The sequence below is a fragment of the Mesoplodon densirostris genome, chromosome 2 (genome assembly GCF_025265405.1).
Source record: "Mesoplodon densirostris isolate mMesDen1 chromosome 2, mMesDen1 primary haplotype, whole genome shotgun sequence".
Classification (NCBI taxonomy): Eukaryota; Metazoa; Chordata; class Mammalia; order Artiodactyla; family Ziphiidae; genus Mesoplodon; species Mesoplodon densirostris.
Window position 1 is genome coordinate 180954169 of NC_082662.1, and position 16322 is coordinate 180970490.

General features: G+C 36.6%; 1 pseudogene; it reads right to left on the reverse strand.

The window, feature by feature from the left end:
* Positions 1–473: 473 nt before the first annotated feature.
* On the reverse strand, positions 474–15699 carry LOC132476741 (small ribosomal subunit protein uS2-like; annotated as a pseudogene).
* Between the last annotated feature and the right edge of the window lie 623 nt (positions 15700–16322).

The window sequence follows — 16322 nt, forward strand, 5'->3', positions numbered from 1 at the left end:
GCCGCTCCGCGGCATGTGGGATCTTCCCGGACCGGGGCACGAACCCGTGTCCCCTGCATCGGCAGGCGGACTCTCAACCACTGCGCCACCAGGGAGGCCCCTAGAGTTCATTTTTTAAAAAATAGAGCAGCAAGATATCATGTGTGAAATACGAGTAAGATATATCGCTTTCTTTAAACGTGGAAAAAACAAACTAAAAAGTAGCTAAGATCATAAGAATTAGCAAATTATTTGTATAAATGTTGAATTTCTTTTATGAAATGGACATTATCATGAATGCCTTTATGTATTACCTGCAAATGAAAAGTGGAAGCTTACTGCCAACTGGTGACCCAAGCTGGTTTCTAACGTAGTTGAATTCACTGCATAATTTAGAAATTGTTTTAGAGGCTATTTATTTTCCATCACTTTTATTTCCATTTTCTGGGTTAGAGTCTCCAGAAGAACAGCTGAAGACCACTCAGCGTTGCTCCTCACATTGCGTGGCCTGAGCAGTGGCAGCTGCAGCCCATTTTCAGCGGCATCTTCAGTGACCGCGGTGCACTGAGGTTCTCAGAGGGGAACTGCTGGGCAGGCACAGAGGGTACTTGCCGCCTTCAGACCAGGCTGCCACCTCGGGTTGAGCAGCAGTAAATTCAGGAGCTGGAGCGGTCCGTTCACCCTGAATTCCTCCTTGGTTACAGCCTTCTCAGCTGAGGCCTGCCCTTCCTTTACCACCTGTGGAGAATCTTCCCACAAGCCGAGAGTAGGCGGGACTCCCGCAGGCGCTCACGGGAGAGAGAACCGCGCATGCGCAGAACTTCCCGGTCAGCGTCCGTCAATCCTGTCAGACCCGCCGAGCGAGCTCCCGCTTGTTGCCCAGATGGCGGTGTATACACAGCACAGAGACTGGTTTGTGTTACACGGAGCAGTGGTAGGCAGGTTCACAGAAGATGCCTCTCACGCCGGTGGTCAGGCCTGGTGTCGGGAACCACCACGAGTCGCGGCTCCCGGAAGCCTGCCGGGCTCCGGTGAGTGAGGCTCCAGGAGCGAGGTGACCAGCAGTAAGAGTGGCGCCCATGGCAGCAGCAAACTTCGGCACAGCTCTCTGGCTGGTCTTCCTGGAGGTTATGATGCTGACATCAGCCAGGTTTTCAATGGCAGTGATGGCAGAAGCCGACAGCAGAAGCTTCTCCCGGGTTCTCTTCAGATTTAGAGGTAATGCCATCACTTTTCCTTCTTAGATAGCTGTCCGATTTGGAAGTCAAGGTTGGTGCCACCTAAGTGGGTTTCTGCTGCAAGGAATTTGAGGACATCGTCTTTCATTTGTAGGACATTAAAAGCTCTGGACTTTGTGAAAGTTTCCCTTTAAGTTATGCTGGGAACCCAGAAAAATGCTGAATGGATCTCTCTCTGGGTAGCATGGAAAAGCTTAGAAATTTAATTTTGGAAGCCCCCATATACAAAGCTAAAGGACAAACCACAGATTGGGAAAATACACCTGCAATACATATAACAACAACAAAAAAGTATTCATATCAAGAACATAAATAGAACTACTACAGGAGAGAAAAAAAACGTGATTATAAAAATGGTATATGGGGTGCTTGTGTGCTGTGTGTAACTCTTAGAAGAAAGAATGGGTGGATCTCAGGGCTAAGGGTGTTTTGTTAGTTGCTAAACAAAGTTCTGAGTTCCAACACACTTCCTATTTTTCCTACAGCATTCCTAGGATTAGGGGAAGGGACATTTATAAATATATTTGGAAAATATGAATAATCTAATAAGCATAGAAATGAATAAGCAGTTTACACACAAATTAACATAATGATGCATAAATTCATACGTAATTAAGTGAATGCAAGTCAAAATAGCATTATACAATTTTGCAAACATTTAAAAATATTAATAATGTGTAGTTCAACCTTTGTAAAAAATTATCAGAATAATTAAAATGTGTGAAAGATAAATTTTCATATATTTCCTGCCCTATCAGTTCCATAGCTGGGAATGTCCTATTTTCATATATGCAAAGAAATATATAAAACAAGTTTATTTCAGCAAAGTTGTTATTAGCCAAAAAAGAAACAACTTAATTTATTCTATAAAATTCTATGCAAATATTCTATGCAACTGTTGCAAGTAATTAAAAAATTATAAAAGCAACAAAACAAAGTATTTCAATGAAATGAGGAGTATATTATTATAGTCCTGTTAGAAATCATTTTGCCAAAGATGTTCAGAGCTAGGTTAAGAAACCTGGTTTGGAGGGTAATATTTCTATTCAATATGCCTTCATTCATTTACTCTTATGAGATTAAAAGTAATACATTTGACCCTTGAACAACACGAGCGTGAACTGCTCGGGTACACTTATATGCAGATTTATTTCAGTAAGTATCGTACTTGTATTTTCATTTTACAGATCTTTAAATTAACTAAGAAAAATTTGTGTTGGATTAGAAATCACAATGTGTGGAATCAAAAGAACTAGAGTTTGAGTCCTGAGTCTATACAAGCTGTGTCAGCTTCCTGCCCTTTGGTGAATCATTTATCATTTCCTTTGTTTTTTGAGTCAGAGATGGCAGTAGGAAAACTTTCAAATGGGGGAGGGGGTCAGCACCCCCAACCCCTCATTGTTTAAAGGTCAACTGCATTTCATTCATTAATGAATTCATGTCATCTCTTTACTCTTTTAACAGATATGTAAATACTGCTCATAAAAGAGAAATTCACTCTTTTTCTGGTCTATTTTGCAGTGTCTCTTAGAGCACAGTTGGTACTGACATACAAATTAAAGAACGAAAATTAACCTTCCTTTGAAGAATTTCAAACGACACCCCTTTTGGGTATATCAAGGAAAAAAAAAAAACAAGGTGTTTTCCCTCTGGGCAGAGATAGCCATATCACACAGAACACATGTTTGGCCAGGAAGGCAACAGCTACATTATAGTTCTTGCTCCTGGCCCCGTCAGCCAGGTACCATTAGGTAGAGTATACCCTGACAATCTTACTCAGAGATGTTAGAAATTAGAAAAGATATTGATGAAAATACAGTCATATGATTGAATCAATATACTTTTCTGTTTTCTCAATAACCTTATTTATATATGTTGAAATAAACAAATGCATTGGTATGGCAATGGTAAACTCATTATGAAGTATTCTGTATAATTTAGAGTCTTAAAATCTTTTAACTTTTATTTGTAGATTCTGTGGAAGAAAGAATGTCCATCATTGCTCAGCAGATAACTTTCTGATGTTTAACAAAAGGTAAGAAATATGTTCTACGTTGAGACCAGAATAATGTATGCTGATGGTAGTCCGTTAAGGGTTCAAAAGCAGGGTGAGGGCAGTAGAATATGCATTCTAATGACTTTGGGATAGTTGTAATATTAGGAGAATCAGTAGGGGAATTTCCACTGTCTGTTTGAAGTATTTAATACCAGTTGCTGGGTAAGCATACTTTCACAAAACTGAATTTAAGCCCTGTAAAAAATTAATAACAGAAACCTTAATTAAATAGAGTCTGGAGATCAGAAGAGGGGAGCTGTCAGGCCCTGCAACATAGCAGAGCCCAGCAGAAAGAAGAAAGACGCCTATTCTTTCCCAACAAGGACTCAGCCAATGAAAAGCCATAGACTCTTTGTTTACCACAGCTCTCCCAGCTTCCTTTTCCCCTCTATAAAAGTGTTCTCCTTCCCGTGCCTTGGGGGGACTTGCATGTGGCTTGCCAATGTGGCAGACGTCTAATTGCAATTCTCTGCTGATCTCAAATTTTCACCTATCTTTGCTGGAGAAATATCTGGCAGTCTATTTACTTCAGGTCAATAGCCCTGTATCCTTTCCTTATGCTCTGTATTCCATGAGATCTGAATTTGACATTTAGACGAATTTAGTTGGGTGCTGAGGAAGTAAGAAGGGGTGAAAAAGAAAATCACCTTTAAATAACGTTTAGTTTGCTTGGCTTCTCTTCCACATTATTCAGATATGTTTCCTAAAGGCTTTATTTGAAAAGTACTTTTATTTAGTTTTATTTTGATGAAAGGTTAGTAGTATTATAGAATAATTGAAAAGTCAGTAGCAGCTGAAGGAGAGCAGAATACGTCATCCCAAAATATGCCTCTTGGGCATGAGGATTATTTTGAATTATTTTTTTAAGAAACAGCAGACATAGGAGACGCTCTAAAAATGAGTAGTAGAAGTTACCCTTTTGTAAGAGAGATTTACATTTATAGAGGAAACCTCTGTAAGAGTATCTCTGCACCAGGAAAAGAGGATGATTCTAAATCTAGAAACTCTTTATCAATGAAGAAGACTTAAGTCTGCATAACAACCTTAGCTTCATTTAGTGTGCTTTTCTTAATAACCCTCCATAACTGGCACTCTCCACCCCCAACATCTTCTGTTGTTTTTAGCTGGAGATAGTATTTAAGGTGATGGCTTGGGCCATTTTGGAGAGTTACTCAGTTTTTCTGGGAATCTTCCGTGTATACAGTAGGTATACATGTTATTAAACTTGTCTTTCTCCTGTTGATTGGTCTTTATTACAGGGAGTGTCTCAGCCAAAAATCTAGAAGGGTAGAGGGAAATTTATTTTTCTTCCTTTACATAGCACAAGATCAAAACAAATGATTAAAAAGAGAAGGAAATCAGCAGCTTTTGTTTCATCAGTAAAGAGATCTCATTTCAGAAATTAATTATGTTTTGCATATATATCTGTAATCAGTGTTTCTTTAACCTGTAATCCTTAACGAACCTGTAAGAATATTGCTACCTCATGATTTAATCGTTGGGAAGATGTACACGGTAAACAACGATTTTACCTGCTTTGCCTGCTTGTGTCTTTGATACCTTATTAAGAGAAAGTTTTGCATTTTGCATTTGTTTCAAATTTATTTTTTCAACTATTTTGAATTTTCGTACTGTTGATTATTTTTAAGTAGTCTATAAAAGGGTTTATCCTGAGCACTTACATTACATTTTTCTCATTAGTTTAGCCATTAGTATACCCAAAATAGTATGGAAAGATACTCTTTAAGGGTATCTTTTTATAAAATTGCAATATTTATATATTAAAATACTTGTAAAGTAACATCTGATGAGATGCCAAAGACTTTGATATGCTAATTAGAACTGAAAATTTTAAAAGAAAATTGGGTAATTACACTTCAACACGAAATGAGAAGTAAATTAAAGAAGTCAAGGAATTTGATAGTTCTATGTACTAATTCAAGTTACTTGATGAGGAAGAAGCTGCAAACATGCAGCTGATAAAGACACAGCTTAAGAAACTTGCTTAATCTTTAAATGCCCATGAATAAAAATATTAATAAAGAAACGAAGTAACAATATTATCATTTCTTTTAATATCTTTCTTTACTGCAGATATGATGTACTTGAAAAATAATTAGGTTTTTTCTTTCTTTTTTTTGTTATGGTGTGTCTTCCACCCTAAGTAATTAGTTTCTTATATTCTAGACTTTTAAATTTTATTTAGGAGGGAGTCATTTACAAATAAAGGACACTTGAAGTATCAAAATAAAATAAAATTCAAACTTAACTTACTCTTGCATATTCTCCCTTAAAAATAAGTTTAAAACAAAAACTCACACTTAACAAAAACTCGTACTTACTTGTTCTAAATAATTTGTATGAATTGATTCCTAATACAAATTTTACAATACCACTATTATAACCTTCATGTTAAAAATGAGGAACCTAAGGAAAAATAAGGTTAAGCATTTGCCCAAGATTTCACAATGAACAAATCACTCTGTTGAAAAAATATGTTGTCTGGCTCCAAAAATTGTGTTCCAACCACTATGCTATTCTGCTGTAATCACTGTACAATATAATTTCACAATATATTATAACAGTGATTTTTTTGCACACAAATGTTGATGAAAACACCTTTGAAATGGTTTTCCTATTTCCATTTTAATCAAATATTAAATACTGCTTAGCACCACAGGCAAACTGGTAAAGCTTTTAACATTTGTCTTTCATTATTTCTCAGAATCAGTTACATGTTAAAAAATTGCTGACTGGATTGTTTCTATATATTGCTAAGGCATTTTCAGTAAAACGTTGCTGTGGACTCAAGTAAAATAAGTGAATTTCTACATTTTGCAAGAAGAAAGGAAAAATCTTTCTCTTTTAAGCAGTATATTTAAGTGATAGAAGCCTCTGTGTAACCATTACGCTTTATTAATCTTCTGTGGTCCTGGTCTCAGCTACGCAAGGAAAGTTTAAACATCCCTAGAGGAAGAAGCCTATTATTATAATAGATATTCTTCCACTATTCCATATAGATGCCCTCCTTTTTTTGCTTCCCCTTGTCCTTACTCTTCCTTTTCTTCCCCTGCTATCTTAGTCAGTGTTTTTTCTCATACTTTGTCTCTTTCCCTTTTCTTTCCATCCTACTGGTCTTCTCTCTTAGCTCCTGTGATGGGTATACAGTTTCTGTTTTGGTTTAAGCTACATGCAGCAGTATTACAGAAAATGCTCTGATGATACTACTCTAGAATTTAATTTTGTTCAAGTGTAATTATTATTCAGGCATATTTTAACTCAAGCTAAATATAAAGATCTAGATCTTTATATTTGTGAAATAATTTCGCTATGCATTTTCTTATTTGTTCCTTATAATACTCTGATAAATAAACACTTTCAGTAAAGAAAAGTAATAGGTTAAGTGAAGGCCTAGGGCCTCAAAGTTAGTAACTAAACATGAAAAAGAACCTATAGCCCTTTATCAGTCACTGACTGCTGATCTCTCGGCCACACTGCTCCATGGGCACTAGAGAGGTAAGCTGAAAGGAATCAGTAGAAAATTGAGTTGCTACTATATGCTATGTTCTGTTGGTGAAACAAACAAATGTATGATATTGCCTGTCAGGTACTCAGGAGCCTCCAGTATTCACGTGCACCACTCAAACTGAGAACAGCCCAAGCAAGGGTACAATTATGGTGGTTTTCAAGGTCATCGAAGGGTTCCCTGCACCAAATAACTCCATCAGTGGGTGCTCTGCAGGCCCTAAAATTAGAGACATTATTCCAGGGTTGAATATTCTTAAGTCTTTGAGAGGTTCCCATGTCCCTTGAAGCATTAAAAACATGTCATTAAATATTTTTAATAGACAGGACTTTGGCATATATGACATGAGCTGGACACCTGGCAAACTATAGAGGACTCCAGATTGAGGAAGATACACAGCATAAAAGGGAGTGTGTGTGTAGGTGTGGAATCCTAGCTTATCACACTTTTAGTTAGTGCTAGTTTAGCTGTCAGTCTTTCTTACTATTTATTGTCATTCATTTTTAGAGAATTCTATAATTCACTTGCTCTCTAACTTACAACCAATACCAGATGTTCTTCTGAATTATTTCTCTCTTTTGAAATTGCCGTATAATTCTGCAAGCTTCTTGCTTGAAAGTTTTATTATTTCAAGGACTGAGTCGTTAAATGTCCAGCAACTTTGTCTGTTAGGCTCCTCGTTCAGACCTATCTGTTCATCCAAGTTTTCATATTAATTGACCGGTTGATCCCATTATACATTCATTGAAAGGACACTTACTTTGATCCAGTCTATGCCTTATAGGAAAAACTGAATAAATACTGTTCGCATCATCACATCAAAATATATTTAGAGAGAAAGAGAGAGAGATTTCTAAGGTATACAACTCAATAAAATGACAAGGTTCTAAGTCTTCTAAATCATTTTGTGACCCAAACTGAAAAGCATGCTTTTCTTTTGTGATGCTAAATATTTTTTGTAATATCATGTCACTAATGCTTTCCCCTACTACCTCGATAGGCAACTAACTTCAGCCAATCTAATCAGTTTCAGCCATGATGCTAATGACTGAGGCATCTTGATGTGTTAGCTAATAGTCCCAGATTTAGCACAGACTCGCAGAATTTTAAAGCTAAACAGCTAACATGTTCTTAGGTACCATTAATACGATCACATGATATACGGGAGGATGATGAGGCTCTGAGTGCCTTTCCTAAGATTACTTGATGGCCAGCCAAGGAACTGGATCTCAGTTCAATTAACTAAATTTACATCTCATGGGAGGTCTTTAAACTCCTAAACCCTAAGAGTTTTCTATGGAGATTTTGGATATCATGATGGTTTGGAGCCGGTGTTGGAGAAAAGGAAGATTTTTTTTTTTTTTTTACTAAAACAATCTATAAAGTCACACCACCAAGAAAGCTCTTCTTGCCACTGTATCAGGAGAGCGTGTGGTATTAATTTAATTAGTTTCTTCTCTTCTGAGAGACTTTACCAAGGGCTTAGAACATGTCCTTATTTGGGTTGGTGAATTGCTAAAATGCCCTATTTTAGTGTTAATGAATTCATTTAATTTGATATGATATCCGAGTGCATTTAAATTAAAAGTAGTATTGAGATAAAAGCCTCTCCAATCATCTGACTCAAGATTAACCCATTGGATGTCCTGATCTTCACTCTCTGGGGTTAGGGACTCAGTAGACTCTAGGAAAACGAATCTTTGGGTTTCCTAAATAGAAAAAGAAGTTTGATTTTTAATGTAGACTTGGCATTTAACTGCCTATTCGTTCTTAAATAGAAAATATGGTCTCTGACATTAAAATGAAAAGACTGCACACATAATATTATTTACAGTACAGTAGAATGTTTTGTTGTAAATCATTACAGATTCAGATTGCATGGCTTCCTTGTAGTCTGTACTTCACTCTCTGATCAAATACTTTTTATACCAAATGTCACTTAAAAGAAGCCAGAATTTGAGTCTTTGTGTTTTCTCCTAGCTGCTAAACAAACTTTAGAAGCAAAGCAAGGCAGTGACCTTGAAATGTACCCCTTGCCATAATAAAATCATGGTTATTTTTTCTTGGATAGAGAGTTTGCAAGATGTAGTATTTCTCTTTTATAGTCAGATCTCCAAACGGATGCATTTCCCTCTAGAAATATCTTTTTAAATTAATTTTAAAACACTTTGCTGAAAAACTTTTTCAAAAACTACTTTAGACTCTTTTTCTTTTTTTTTTTTTTCTGCGGTACGTGGGCCTCTCACTGTTGTGGCCTCTCCCATTGTGGAGCACAGGCTCCGGATGCGCAGGCTCAGCGGCCATGGCTCACAGGGGCCCAGCCGCTCCGCGGCATGTGGGATCCTCCCGGACCACGGCACGAACCCATGTCCCCTGCATCGGCAGGCGGACTCTCAACCATTGCGCCACCAGGGAAGCCCCTAGACTCTTTTAATTTATGCCTAAAGCAGCAAAGGTAAGACTTTGGAACATAATTAACTTAAAATATACCCTAGAACATATCTGACTCATGCTTTAATGAGTCTTCATAAGCAGATGATCTCTGCAAAAATAACACAGAATACTGATTAATAGGCCTTGACTTCTACCTGAGTAGAAAATCTGTACAATGTATCATTGGAGGAAGTTTAAATGTCACCAAACAGAAATAAAAACAAAATTTGGCAATTTAATTTCCTTGACTTGCCCATGTATCAGAAAAGAGGCAAGTCAATAAGATTAAAAAAGTAGCTAGGCAGGAAACAGTTTCTTCTAATCACATAAATTAAGAAATATAAAATATTCAGTGTATAGAAAAAAGTGTACATCTCCCCCACAGATTGGTATTTTGTATTAAAGAAACTAGACGTAAGAAGGAGAAAATGTGGTGCTTATACAGAGTCATAGATTTAATGTGACACAATAGATTTCTATGGTCAAATCCTGGTGTTAGGCAATCTTTGCATAGTTTCTTGGAAAATACAGTAATATTCATTAGCTCCTTTTCCTATACAGTGTTAAATGCATGTATTAAGAAATTTGAAATTTTTAGCATGTTATCTTTAAAAACTATGGTGTTCCTTTATCTGTGAGATATATATATATATATATATATATATATGTATATATATATATATATATCTCACATATATATGTATATCCATCTATGAGAAATTTGAAATTTTAGAAATGGAAAATAAAAGTGATGGAAGGGGGAAATAGAGACAAAATAAAATTATGAGAATTATTATTAATCCTCAACCTTTTAATAGTCTTGCTTAGCAACCTGGAAAATTATTTTGCCTCAGACATTAGGGAATAGGGCCCAGGAGGAGAGTTACAGAAATGTGGTTTCACAAAGCCTGAGTAAAACATCTGTTTGGGATATAGAGGCAGATTCCTCTCCATGGAAAGGGAAAAGTAAAGAAAGACCAAACTGCGTTAATTATAACATTGATGGAATTTTTGTTCTCTATTCCTCTGACAGCTGGGGTAGGGGATTTTAAATAAAAGAGATGATTTTAATATTCCCTAAAAAGGGTATTAAACAGGGGAGCATAGAATTTTATTCCCATGCATTGTTTATCTTTGAAGGAAACCTACACTGGTACCTAGTGGGACTACAGATATTACAATAGGTATAAGAGTATTATTATCAGGCCATATCAACTGATATAACTACATGTTTTCACCAGTGACAATGTCGCATAGAAACAAAAAAAATTCAGTATATATAATATACAATCAAACTTTCAGGAAACATTTTGAGTTACTACTATTTACTAGGGACATTGAAAGATATATAAGGCCCAAGTGGCATGTCAAGTTCACCTAACGACGGAGGGAGCAGCCCAAGCAAATAAATGAGTATACATGTGATTGAACGTGTTCAGAAGGAGCTGCCCCAGCATGTGCCACTTTGGCATGTGGACTCTGTGGAGCCGACAACAGTGGAAGCCAAGACTCAGGAAGAGCTTTGTACCTCCCCTTCAACTGCCTAAAAAAATCTAGATAGAGAGCCTCGTCCAGAAAGAGAGCTACCACTGGAGAGAACTGTAAGGAATAGCGGTAGGTGTGGTTGGTGGGGCAGGACAGGGCTTGGCAGTGCCTGTTTGTTCAGAGACCTCTCTGTGTCCCATTGTCTCTGCTTGGCACAAGCATTTGTTTGCCAAACTTTCTCTCTTCCCATCTTCCTGTGAATCGTCTTCATTCCCTCCAAAGCCCCAAATCCCCACTCTTTTCTTTTTAGCTCAGAAAGGCATAGAAGCTTCAATTGCCTGACTCTTGGGCAGCCTCTCGTTGAGCTCATAGGGCTCCCATACGTACATTATTTTTTTTCTCCTGTTAGTCTGCCTTATGTCAATTTAATTAACAGACCAACCAATGGGACCTAAAAGGGTAGAGGAAAATTTTTTCTCCCCGACATAACCAAATTCTACATGATTACAGAGAAGAAAGTCACGAATTCTAAACAAGTCAAGAATGTCAAAGAATTTACAGAGTAGTGGATGTTCATGCTATTTTAATGTTTGAATAGGAGTTTGATTCAAAGTTAGGTAGGAGGGAAACATTTTAAGCATTTGTAGTAGGACGTGTATATTACATTTAGGTATGAAGGAGTAAAGAAGTGGAAAGGGAATGCAATTGTGCTGAAAACAAATGGAATACAGAATTTAAAACAGTAACACAAGGTTGTGTGTTACGTAAACAGTGGTCAACTAGGAATGGAAGGCAAACCAGTGGGAGGTTGGTATGCTTTGCTTTTATCTTTTTAGCATGAATAATGAGATGCTGTTGTGAATTCAGGTGGAGAAAAAGACTTAGTTAGGGCCAAGGTTCTCATAGACTGTATGAGATTGTGAGGGGAGGGGACACATAGCTAGATGATGTCAGCAAAAAGAGTAGTGGTGGTTTTTCCAAAATTTCCATGGTCTGCAAGTGGTGGTAAGAGTGAGGGTAATTCTGGTCCATCTTCTCTTACCTCCTGATATTTAGAAATCATCTGTTTGAGGATTACATAAGAAGTAAGTGGATATTCTGTAAGGGAGCTAGGGAGTCTTTTAGCAAGAAACATGGACAACAATTGGCCCAGAGGAATGGGTTCGGGAGAAATCAGTAGCAATAGGGTGAAGCGTAATAGGGCTCTAAAGGACACTTAGAAGATGCCTGAAGATAGGCAACCAGAGAGGCCTGAAATTTGCTTGTTCACAGAAGATGGTGACCATAAAGTCATAACTGGATTTTCCTGACTTCATTTTGAAAGAAAACTTTTTAAATGTAATCGCTTTAACATTTATCAAAGCTGTAAGATCCTGAGCACCTAAAGAGAATGATAATTGTGATAAGATTTTAAACTGAAGCATCAGTGTATTATCGTCTCTGCCTCTTTTCTACCCAGATGAGGTCTCGAATTTTCCTCCTTGAAATATTTCCTGATTCTCCTAGTCTGCATCATTCTCCCCATTTTCCCGCAGTCTCATCTGTATATATGGTCTTAAAACATTCTCTAATAATTATGTATGTGAAAATGTCATCTTTGAAGTTGTATTATATATTTTTATTTGCCATAATGTTTAAAGCAGTGTTGAATAGATCACAACTCTTCAGTAAAGACTTGCCTTATCAAATGTATAAAACGGCCTTGGAATATCAAGCTCATGACTGAGTGATTGTAGGTTGTTTCTTCTTCTGAGGACATCTATCCTCATCCCTAAAATGACTTGCAAAGCCAAACTGATTCATTTTTATACATCGAGAAAAGTGCATATGTTCCCTATTTATGCAATAGGATAAACTGGTAAATTTAAATGGTTTAGTCAATTTTCTAAATAAAAATGGAAAATATAGTTGAGCTATGTAGCTTCAAGGACTGCTGAAATAAAAATAGCAGAAAGATAATTAATTCTCCTTTTATATTACTGGAAATTAACAAAAGAAGAAAGAACAGCACATGAAAGGGAGTGAAAAGTGGCTAGGGAAAAGAAAAGCTATATTTTTGTGGATATACACACACAAACACACACTGATCAAAATGATGACTTTCCTAAAGGGCAAGACAGTGTTAGTGACCTGAGTTTGTTACAGTGGGGGAGTCAGATTTAATTCAATAAGTGCATATTGAGCCCTAGCATGTGCTGGATACTCTTTTTGTCACTGGGATACAGTAGAGAAAGAGAAGAAATCCCAGTTTTTTATGAACCTTATATATGTGAGATTAAATATGGAATTGTATACAAATATACAGTTACAAATTTGTAAAAATTAAATTCTATTATAAATATTCCATAGTGTATGTATATCAATATGTGTTTATATACATCTATATTGATGTCCATAACATAAATTAACTTGGATTAACTGGGTATTCAAAATTCCAATGTGATTTTTTTTTCCTAACCATTTTATGCTGTTACTAGTTCTTCACATTAAAGGTTTACAAAATGTTGAGAGTTTGCAAATTATATTACTGTTGTGGATATTATTAGCTGTGGGTATCACTGAAAGGAAACTATTTAATTAACTTGTGGATAAATTGATAAGTCCACAGAGTATTATCTCCCCTATTTCGGGATCTGTCCTTGTCCTTCACTGTTCTTGAAACCCACTCTCAGTGTTTAAGATATAGTCTTTGTCTCTTTATAAAGCCATGCTTTATGCTTTGCCTACTAAAGAATTGTCATTATCATAAATAAAAATGTATTTGTTGTAGAAAAATAGCAAATGATTTTGAAAGCCCTTGCATTAATCTACAAACATCTAGATTCATTAAGGGACATTTGGTGCTCCAGTTTAAGTTACATTTGATAAAGCACATACATTTGGGGAGAGGTAACTGTAAAAATCTCAGTATAAGCAGCTTAACACATTTTAATCTGCCTTTTAGATGGATGAGATAATAAAATATGCAATTATTTGAATCATTTTCATACCACTTTTAAAAATTCCATAGCAATTTATCCAGTTCTGGATTTTGGCTTTGGTTTTGTTAATATTCACAGACATTTCTGTTGGGTGTAAGTTTTATGTCTGGCTGAAGTTTGAATGGGCAATTTGTCAATCATACATTTCTATCTCCTAGATTCAGGTCTTCTTAGCAAACAAATTGTGCCCTATGTTTCCTCTTTCCTGGAGAGGGACTCCCCACTCAAGTATACTGCCCTAAACCGTCCTACGTATGCTAGAAATCTCTTTACAGTTCCCATGTTACTATTTTAAAACACAGCCAAAAATTCCTTGATATTTTTTTCAAAGAGGGGGTGTTTGTATATTCTCACCTTAAACATGGGTGGGCTTGTGATTGCTTCAACCAATAGAGTGAGGCAGAAGAGATTCTTGTGTCTTATGAGGTTAGGTTATAAAACTAAGTGGTTTCCCACATTGTTTGCAGGAATACTTGCTGTTGGAGACCTGAGCGTTCATGTAAGAAGTCTGACTAAAAATAAATACAAATATAATTTATTTTTTTATCTTATAAAATTCTAATGATACCCTAATACAAATAGCCTTCCAGCCATCCTTGCCAGGACACCAGGCTTGTTAAGGAAGCGTCCTCAGATGCTCTGCCAATTGAATAACCCCACTGACCTCCATCACTGCCACTTGGATCAAATGAATTATCCATCCCAGCTTTTTCTAAATTCCTGATGCACAAAATTATGTGATATAATAAGACAGTTGTTTCAAAATTCTAAGTTTTGGAGTAGTTTGTTAGGCAGCAATAGATAACTGGGACCTGTCCCATCCAACCTCCCTTGACTGATGAGCCATTTAGTTAGCCTCTGGTCTTTAGTTGGAAGAATGCTATTTGTATACCCATATCATAAAACACATAATTAGATGTGAATGATTGGTGATATAATTTTAAAGTTTTCCTTCTTCCAAGATATCCATATATTAGCACAGGTCAATACCGATAGCCTGATTAGGTACTTCTCGTGAACATTACAGAGCCATAAGAATTGGAGAAGCAGAGAAAGGTCTGGGAAGAACATTCTTTCCAGTGAATGCTTAAAAAGGCCAATGAAGGAATTTGTCTATACTTGTATATATGTAATATTCAGTTTTTAACTAAATCTAAAGAATATCTACCCTACTTCCTGCAAGAACATATTTTCTATATTAACCAGAATTTCTTTTCAAAATGAAACAAATTTTGAGTAAATCATGAGCTTCTGGGCTGGTTGGGGCTGATGAAGGCCTTTCTGGAATGATCTCTGACTCCTATAGTGCTGTTTTCTTAGAAACAATAGAGCTAAAATAAGTGAGAATGTTTTGTTGGCCTCATTTATCAAGTGAAACTGCCGCTGCATTGGGGAAAGAATGAACTGGCATCCAGGCCTCAGGCCTGCATGAACAGGATGGTATTGTAGAGGATACCATTTCTATCATAAAGCTCTTGAACATGGCAGCTGTGCATACCTCATATGGGTTGGAGACAAAAGTAACTGTGTACTTGGGGAGCTGCTGGGACTCCCACTGAAATGATGATATTCTTGCTGTATCTCCTGCCTTACAGTCTCCTATAAAGTTAAAGAAAATGAACACATACTAGATTAAAAACTATCTGTGTCTTAGAAGTCTGTTTGCCTACTTGCATTTAGAATTACAGTGGAGGTACTGAAAGAATAAAAGTGACAATAATAACAATAAAAATAGTTAACACATTGTGTTTTATAGAGGCCAAGCACTCTTCTAAACACATTACTATTAACACATTTAACAACCACAACAAATCTGTGAGTTAGGAACTGCTTACTGCCCGCCTTTTTTACCAATGAGAAATGGGAGTCACAGCGGGGTGAAGCGCCTTGCTCAGGCCCCGCAGTCATTGAAAAGTGACCAAATAAGGATTTGAATGTTGGCATTCTGGATCCAAAATCCACACTCTTAATAATCCATCCTGCCACTTGAAATTCTGACATCCTAATAGAAATAGTAAAGAGCCATTAGAATTAATATTCATAAAGAATATCTCCCAAAACTCCTGAGCAAATGGTCAGGCTCAGGAACTCGCTTGGAGACAGACAGACTCCAAGTGTTATGGGGTCCTGGGTGATTATCCATAAAATAAGGCATCTGGGGTCAATACATTGTGTCAGTAAATTATTAAGTAAAAATAGTAGAAGACCTTAGGTACTTTATGGGCAAGACTGCACATAGAAGCCTAATAAATGTTTGGTGGTCTTGATGGAGGAAGGTTTTTCCACAGCTGTTGAAATGTGACTGATACTAGAATAAGTAAGAGGACACAGAGGAAATGAGTAATCTGTTAAAGAGAAACAAACCTCCAGATCAGTGATGCAATGACCACAAGAAGAGAGATTAGCTCAGGTAGTTGCAGACATATCTTTACATTTATTTAGGTTAGTAATGGATTAGCAACTGCAACAAGTTGCATTTAATGAAAAAGATATGCAACTAGGCTAAAAATGAAGTGCCGAAATACGTAACATGACTATTTCATAACCACTTGATATGGTCCTCAAACATTAAACACTAATGCTTTTTACCAATGATTAACCTATGTTGTACTATATACGCACTC